At 43.4% G+C, this 7,943-nt stretch overlaps 1 long non-coding RNA gene and 1 pseudogene across 1 annotated transcript in view; both read left to right on the top strand.

The window, feature by feature from the left end:
* LOC114118094 (uncharacterized) overlaps positions 1–5,928 on the top strand; it is a 35,043-nt gene extending 29,115 nt beyond the window's left edge. Inside the window, exon 2 of the long non-coding RNA XR_009596463.1 lies at positions 4,261–5,928. This is a non-coding gene — a long non-coding RNA (uncharacterized LOC114118094). The remainder of the gene's footprint in view (positions 1–4,260) is intronic.
* LOC121816394 (zinc finger protein 548-like) lies at positions 11–2,949 on the top strand (annotated as a pseudogene).
* Positions 5,929–7,943: the final 2,015 nt, after the last annotated feature.

The following is a 7,943-nucleotide window of genomic DNA, read 5'->3' as shown; positions in this document are numbered from 1 at the left end:
GTGAGTGGAGGGGTCCCACCTCTTACCTGTCCTAATTATCACCTGCTGGTTTTATCATCCTGATATATACACCCTCAGGAAATGGCAGTGTCCCAAGACTTCTGTCCCCTTTTTTCTGTCTTGTATATATAGACCATGTGCTCTCACCAGGCCCAGAACCCTATATTTAGTCCTGGGTTATATGGAATGGTTCCATTTCTGACAACTGAGGGGAGAAAGTATGGCAGGGAGTCCTGGTCACAGGATGCAGAGTGTCCAGACAGCTGCAGGTGATACTGAGGTGGGATGTGCAGGGAACTGTTGGTTTTGTCATATCTAGTGGGAATGGGGTGCTGGGACAGGGGTGCACAGGTATCAGGCCTTGACTGATTGCCTGAGGTTGGTGGTTGTTCATGAGCCAAACTCTCCCAATTTTGGCAGGATTTTCCAGGTTTAGGACGTCAGATGCCCTGTGTTGAATCTCTCTGGACATGTGCCGGCCCTTCCTTTTTCTGTCTTTCACTTGGAGCAGCAGAGAGAACCCTGGGTACCTGATAGTGTGGACATTATTGCATCAATGGCAGGAGACACTTAAAAGTACCCGGGCTTGGTGCAACATCCTGGGAAAGGGTGTCAGGTCAGAGCTGGGAACCTGTTCTGTGTTCTCCACTGACTGACGCTACGGCCACTGGCCACACCTTGCTTCTTCCTTTTCTTCTGCATTTGTCTTTGTGTTGCCACACTCTAAGCACACCAAGGGGGGCCTTCATTTGTCACATTGTTCCATTTCACTGGGCCCTTTGTAGTGCTCTACATTTCACCTATGCATGAGATGTCTTGAGGTCTGCACATATCCAGATAGTTCTTGGAATGTAGATCACTTTTGCTGTCAGGTATTTACAGCTCTGGAAACCACCTTTGCCACAATGCTCACTGTCACTAGTAGCCATGCCCGTGTTTAGCTGGAGGCCTCCCTCTCCTCCCTGCTATGGTCTGAGTGTTAGTTTTGCCCCCAAATCCATATGTTGAAAACCTTGTGCCCAAGGTGACAGTAGTGGGAGATAGGGACTTTAGGGTGACCAGGTCATGGAGGCAGAGCCCTTGTGAATGAGATTCATGCTGTCATAAAAGCTCCTCCCACCATGTGAGGACAATGAGAAGTCTGCACCTTAGAAAAATGCAGACTGATCTCCACATTCCATCTTCTACAAGTGTGAGAAATAAATTTTCTTCCTTTTAAGCCAGCCAGCCTGTAGTATTTTATCTTAGCATCTCAAATCAGTGGAAACAGTAACTCTTCCTTCAGTCTTTAGCTGTGGTCAGGGCTCTCTCACGATGGAAGCTCCCACATCCATCTCTGCACAGCAGACCTTCCTCTCTCTGGCTTTGGTCTTGGATGTGTGTGACACACATATTTCTGATGGGGCTGTCCTTTCCATCAAAATCAATATGCACTTTACCAGCATGTATCTGGTTACAGGTTGTTGGCATGGAGCCCCGGGTGAGGAGGCCTCTTCTGAGCAAGGTGTTTCTATAGGGATGTCAGAGGTCAGGACTGCAAAGCCAGATCCAGCCTCCAGGAAGGCCCAGCCCAGTGACATGTGTGGCCCACTCTCCAGAGACTTTTTTCCTCTGCCTGAGCATGACGGAATGTACCCTGGTGAAGGACTGTACATTTGCAGACCAGACCTTTTCCCAGCACCAGAAGGAGATTAGAGACAAACTTTGCAGAAGGGCTGAGGGGCAGCCTTCATTTCTGACTAACAGCAGTGTTCACACAGGAGAGATGGGACCTGCAGTGGAGATGGGAAGCCCTTCCTGGGCAGCACAGGCCTTCTGCAGCAGCTGGCCCCTCGTGGTGTGGGGCAGCCACATGGGGACACTGAGTGCCAGGAGGCCTTTGGTCATGAACAGAGTGGTTACAGGTGCATTCGGGTGTGGGAAAGCCTTCAGCTGAAAACAGATACTTGGTGAGCACCAGAAAATCCAGACTGGAATACAGCTTTATGAGCATAGCAAATGCAGGAAATGCTTCAAGTACAAAGCCTACTTTATAAAATATCAGAATTCACAAGGGAGAAAGCCCTTATGAGTGCAGATAATGTGGGAAATGCTTTAGATACAACTACAGACTGGTGAGACATGAGAGACTTCACAATGGAGAAAGGCCTTATGAGTACAGCAAATGTGGGGAAACTTTCATGTACAGCTCCACATTCATCAGACATAAGTCAACACTCATTAAACATGAGAGGATTCATACTGGAGAAAGGCCAAGTGCAGTGAATGTGGAAAATTATTTAGGTACGCATCCCTCCTCATTAAACATCAGCATTCATGGCACAGAAAGGCTTTATGAGTGCAGGAAATGTGGGACATTCTTTTGGTATACCTCCACACTCACTGGATATCAAAGAACTCATACTGTAGAAAAGCCTTTTTCTGTTCTGTTCTTTATAAGCCAGTCTGTGAATGTGGGGGATCCTGTAAGTACAAGTCCAAGGTTATTAATCATTGGCAAAATCATATTGGAGAAAAACCTTATGAATGTAGCAAATGTGATTAAATTCTTTCAGTACCACTCCAGTTTCATTAAACATTGGAGAACTCACATGGTAGAGTGGCCTTATCAGTGTTGAAAGTGTGGGAAAGTGTTTAGCCACAAGAATGTACTTTTTCAGCATCAGAAAACCCAAACTGGAGAAAGGCCTTATACATGCAGAAAATGTCAAAAGGCCTTCATTAGAAAGCCCCACCTCCTACATCACCAGAAAATCCACAATGAGGAAAATATGAGTGACTTTAACGTGGAGAACTCTTTAGGAACAACGCCAACCTCATTGTGATCCCCAGAGTCAAAGGCTTTGGCATAGTCAGTAAAGCAGAAATAGATGTTTTCCTGGAACTCTCTTGCTTTTTCAGTGATCCAACGGATGTTGGCAATTTGATCTCTGGTTCCTCTGCCATTTTTAAAACCAGCTTGAACACTGGAATTTCATGGTTCACATACTGTTGAAGCCTGGCTTGGAGAATTTTGAGCATTACTTTACTAGAGTGAGATGAATGTAATTGTGTGGTAGTTTGAGAATTCTTTGGCATTGCCTTTCTTTGGGACTGGAATGAAAACTGACCTTTTCCAGTCCTGTGACCACTGCTGAATTTTTCAAATTTGCTCTCAAATTGAGTACAGCACTTTCACAGCATCATCTTTTAGAATTTGAAATAGCTCAACTGGAATTCCATCACCTCCACTAGCTTTGTTCATAGTGACATTTCCTGAGGCCCACTTGACTTTGCATTCCAGGATGTCTGGCTTTAGGTGAGTGATCATACCATCGTGATTATCTAGGTTGTGAAGATCTTTTTTGTATAGTTCTTCTGTGTATTCTTGCCACCTCCTCTTAATATCTTCTGCTTCTATTAGGTCCATACCATTTCTGTCCTTTATTGTGCCCATATTTGCATGAAATGTTCCCTTGGTATCTCTAGTTTAATTAAATTAATATTAATCTCTAATTAATGTCTTTAATTCCCTTGGTATCTCTTGAGAAATCTGTATTCAGGTCAGGAAGCAACAGTTAGAACTGGACATGGAACAACAGACTGGTTCCAAGTTGGGAAAGGAGTACGTCAAGGCTGTATATTGTCACCCTGCTTATTTAACTTATAGGCAGAGTGTCAGGGAACGTTTAACAGGAGGATTCCTGCGTTCTGTTTCTCATAAACCCTCTGTTCCTTATCAGTTCATGGCAACAGGAATGAGTGGAACAGCATGCCACTGCCAGCACTGAGGTCATAGGATGAAACCATGCATGAATCTCCTTCAGTAACTATTCTCCTTATGACAAAACCGCTTAGTCTTGATCCTCTTTCTTGAGATATGGATTGTCTCCTGACCTTATGACCATTGTTAATCCCTTGTTCCCTTGGTAACGGTTGCTGTACATTTGGTTTTCTGATCTTTATCATTGTTGAAAGAAATTCCTTGTACAACAGCCTATGTATACTCACAGAAAGATCATTAAAGCACCCTTGCTCCACCAGAGGCTTGGGTCCCCGTGTCTGTCTTTCTGTCTCTCTCTCTCTCCCTCTGGCTAATTCTCTGGAGCGTGGAAACCCACCAAGCTCACTCTCCTGCCCGGGCTTTCAAGACCTCCTTGAGAGGGTGCCCTGTGCCTTCGTGAGTGGTGTCAGTCCTGTTCTAGGGTTTTATTGGTTCTCTGCATAAACCAGGGAATATTAGCTTCTTTCAATCTTTCACTTTCTTATCATCAACTCCAGACCACCAGGTTCCGGTCCATTAAAGGACCGCAACAGCAGAGTACATGAGAAATGCTGGGCTGGATAAAGCACAAGCTGGAATCAAGATTGCCAGGAGAATCTGCTGTTATGCAGATGACACCACCCTTATGGCAGAAAGTGAAGAAGAACTAAGGAGCCTCTTGATGAAAGTGAAAGAGGAGAGTGAAAATTTGGCTTAAAGCACAACATTCAGAAAACGAAGATCATGGCATCTGGTCCCATCACTTCATGGCAAATAGATGGGGAAACAGTGGAAACAGTGACAGACTTTATCGTTTTTGGCTCCAAAATCACTGCAGATGGTGACTGCAGCCATGAAATTAAAAGACGCTTGCTCCTTGGAAGAAAAGCTATGACCAACCCAGACAGCATATTAAAAACCAGAGAGAGACGTTACTTTGCCAAAAAAGATCTGTCTAGTCAAAGCTTTGGCTTTTCCAGTAGTCATGTATGGATGTTGGACTATAAAGAGAGTTGAACTATAAAGAAAACTGAGCAGTGAAGAATTGATGCTTTTGAACTGTAGTGTTGGAGAAGACTCTTGAGAATCCTTTGGACAGCAAGGAGATCCAACCAGTCCATCCTAAAGGAAATCAGTCCTGAATATTCACTGAAAGGACTGAAGTTGAAGCTGAAACTCCAGTATTTTGGCCACCTGATGCGAAGAACTAACTCATTTGAAAAGACCCTGATGCTGGGGAAGATTGAAGGCAGGAGAAGGGGATGACAGAGGATGAGATGGTTGGATGGCATCAACAACTCAATAGACATCAGTTTGAGTAAACTCAGGGAGTTGGTGATGGACAGGGAGGCCTAGTGTGCTACAGTCCATAGAGTTGCAAAGTGTCGGACATGACTGAACGACTGAACTGAACTGAACTGAACAACTTCATTGAGCAAGAATTCACCTTGGTAAAAACCTAATGAATTCAGAGAATATGGTAAATTCCTAGGTACTACTCCAAACTCCTAGTGGTGATGAACTTGCCTGCCAATGCAGGAGACACAAGAGATGCTGGTTTGACCCCTGGGTGTGGAAAATCCCCTGGGAGAGGGCATGGCAACCCACTCCAGTATTCTTGCCTGGAGAATCCAATGGACAAAAGAGCCTGGAAGGCTACAGTCCATAGGGCTGCACAGAATTGGACACGCCTGAAGCAACTTAGCACGCAAGAACGCCAAACTCCATACACTGGAGAAGTACCCTATGAGTTGATTTTGAGTGGACCTTAAGGGTACAGGAAACATGGGAAATTTTTTGGTACATCTCTCAGACATCAAGAGTTCACAGCGAAGGAAGGCCTTCTGAGAGCAATGAGTGTGGATAAGTCTTTAGGTGAAACTTAGCCCTGTTGCACATCAGAGATTTCACAACGGAGAAAGACTTTGTTTGGGCAGTGATTTAAGTTATGTGTCAGCCAAAACTTCCACCTCATTCAGCACCGAAAAGTTCACAGCAGACTGTTGCAAATGGCAAAAGACTTCAGCAAAATATCTGCTCAATTTGACTGTGGTAAATACATGTAACAAAATTAACCCTCTACCCTTTTAATTGTACAGTTTAGTATGTGTAAAAATTCACATTTTGCACAACTAATCTCCAGAATTCTTGTCATCTGGCAAAAATAAAACTCTACACCCATTAAACAAGATCTCTTCCTATGCCCTCCCTACCAGACCTGTCTCTATCAATTTGATTACTCTGGATACTTTATACAAGTGTAATCATACATTTTTCATCTCTTTGCAACTGGCTTATTTAGTTTAGCATAACGTCCCCATGTTGAAGCATTTGTTAGTACTTCCTTCTGTTTTGAGAAGGAATCAAAATTGACCCACCTAAGACATAGGGAAGGGTGCTGATGGAGTCAATACTACTAATACTTTGCCAGATATTTGTAGAGGAAGAAATCCAAATTTTATTGACATATTTACTGAGGTACTGCCACATATTAAACCATTCTTGAAAGTGTTAAATGTATTTTCACACGAGTGCATAAGGGGACCATCACCAATATCATAATAATGAACATGTCCATTACCTATAGAATATCCACTGACTCCTTTGTATTCTCTCTCTCAGTCCTAGCCAACCTGCCATCTCCAGGGAGCTAGTACAGTGTGAAGTTGGTTTTTTGTCTTTTTGGTGTTTTTTTTTTTTTAACCAAACCATGCAGCTTGCAGGATCTTAATTTCCCTACCAGGGACTGAACCCAGGACCTCAGGAGTTAAACAGCAGAGTCCTGACCATTGGACTGCCAGGGGATTCCCAGTACAGTTTATATTTTTCTATTACTTTGTTGTTATTCATGGATGGCTGCTTTCAGTAAATGCATTTATTTTTTGTAGGTATCTAAAATGTATTTTCGGTATTTAATATTATTTTGTGTGTGCAAAAGCATGGCATCATATAGGAATAAGCAAGGCCCTGTTATATACTAGAGCTGCATTTTATGACAATCACTCTGAGAAAAAGTTGTTTAAAGTGGGTAAGTGAAGTTTAAATTAAGGAAATTTAAATTGTTTCACAGGAGATTAATATCTTAAAAAAATTTAAGCCAAGGTTCCATTGGCATATCTTTCTATATTATTCTTATTTGGCTTTTTTTCTTGTAGTGTCTTTCAGCTATGTGTTTGTGTCATAAAAGTTATCCATTTTTTTATCATTAATCATTTTGGGGTGGTAAAATATACATAAAATTTGTCATCTATCATCTTTCAGTGTTTAGTGATGTATCCTGGCAGGAAATGGTGTACAATAATTTGCTCTCCTGTAGGGCTGGGCTGCAGCTTTTGAAAGAAACTCAGAATAATAAACATTTCAATAAAAGTGTTGTTTGCTAGGTTGGACCACAGTCACTCATTATCAAGGCAGGAAAGATACCCCTTTACCAACTCTCCCTCCCTGTCTGGGGTCTTTTGCATGTTGAAGGGCATGAAACAGTCTCTAAAAATTTAGCCTACATGTATTTTACAGGCAACAAGATAGGTGACAGCTGTGAGTGGACATCGAGTGCCATATGATGTGTCCATCTGGTGTGTAGATTAGAACTAGATGTGGTTCGTGTGTGCATGCCAAGTCACTTCAGTCGTGTCCGACTCCTGGCGACCCTATGGACTGTAGCCTGCCAGACTCTTCTGTCCATGGGATTCTCCAGGCAAGAATATTGGAGTGGGTTGCTGTGCCCTCCTCCAGGGGACCTTCCTGACCTAAGGATAGAACCTGCTTCACTTATGTCTCCTGCATTGACTGGTGGGTTCTTTACCACTATTACAAATATATTGCTATCTCAAATTACAGGTCCCTAAGCTTTGTGGGCTTTTCTAAGACTCCTCTACAAATTTAGGAGCATCCCACTTAAGAGTAACCGAAGGCCCTCCCATGACTGGAGCAGGGAATGCTTTTCCTGGTGTCCCTGAGGGTGCCTCTTGGCTTTTACAGGTCCGGTAGGAAGTGACTTACTCTCCAAGAGTTGGTAGGTAGTGTTGGCAGAGGAAGCCACATTACCCAGAAGTCTCTCTGGTGCATGGTCATAGCTGCACAGCCTTGTGGGTAGAGTAGTTTCCACTACCTTAGTTACCTGTGCTTTCTCAAAGCTGGTAGTTCCAGATTGTGGCTAAAGGCTAAGGGAGGATGGGAAGGGCTCTGGGAAATGAGGTTC

This window comes from Ovis aries, chromosome 14, assembly GCF_016772045.2.
Source record: "Ovis aries strain OAR_USU_Benz2616 breed Rambouillet chromosome 14, ARS-UI_Ramb_v3.0, whole genome shotgun sequence".
In the NCBI taxonomy this organism is placed as follows: Eukaryota; Metazoa; Chordata; class Mammalia; order Artiodactyla; family Bovidae; genus Ovis; species Ovis aries.
The sequence above is the reverse complement of the archived record's forward strand: the minus strand, read 5'-3'. Positions and strand labels throughout refer to the sequence as shown.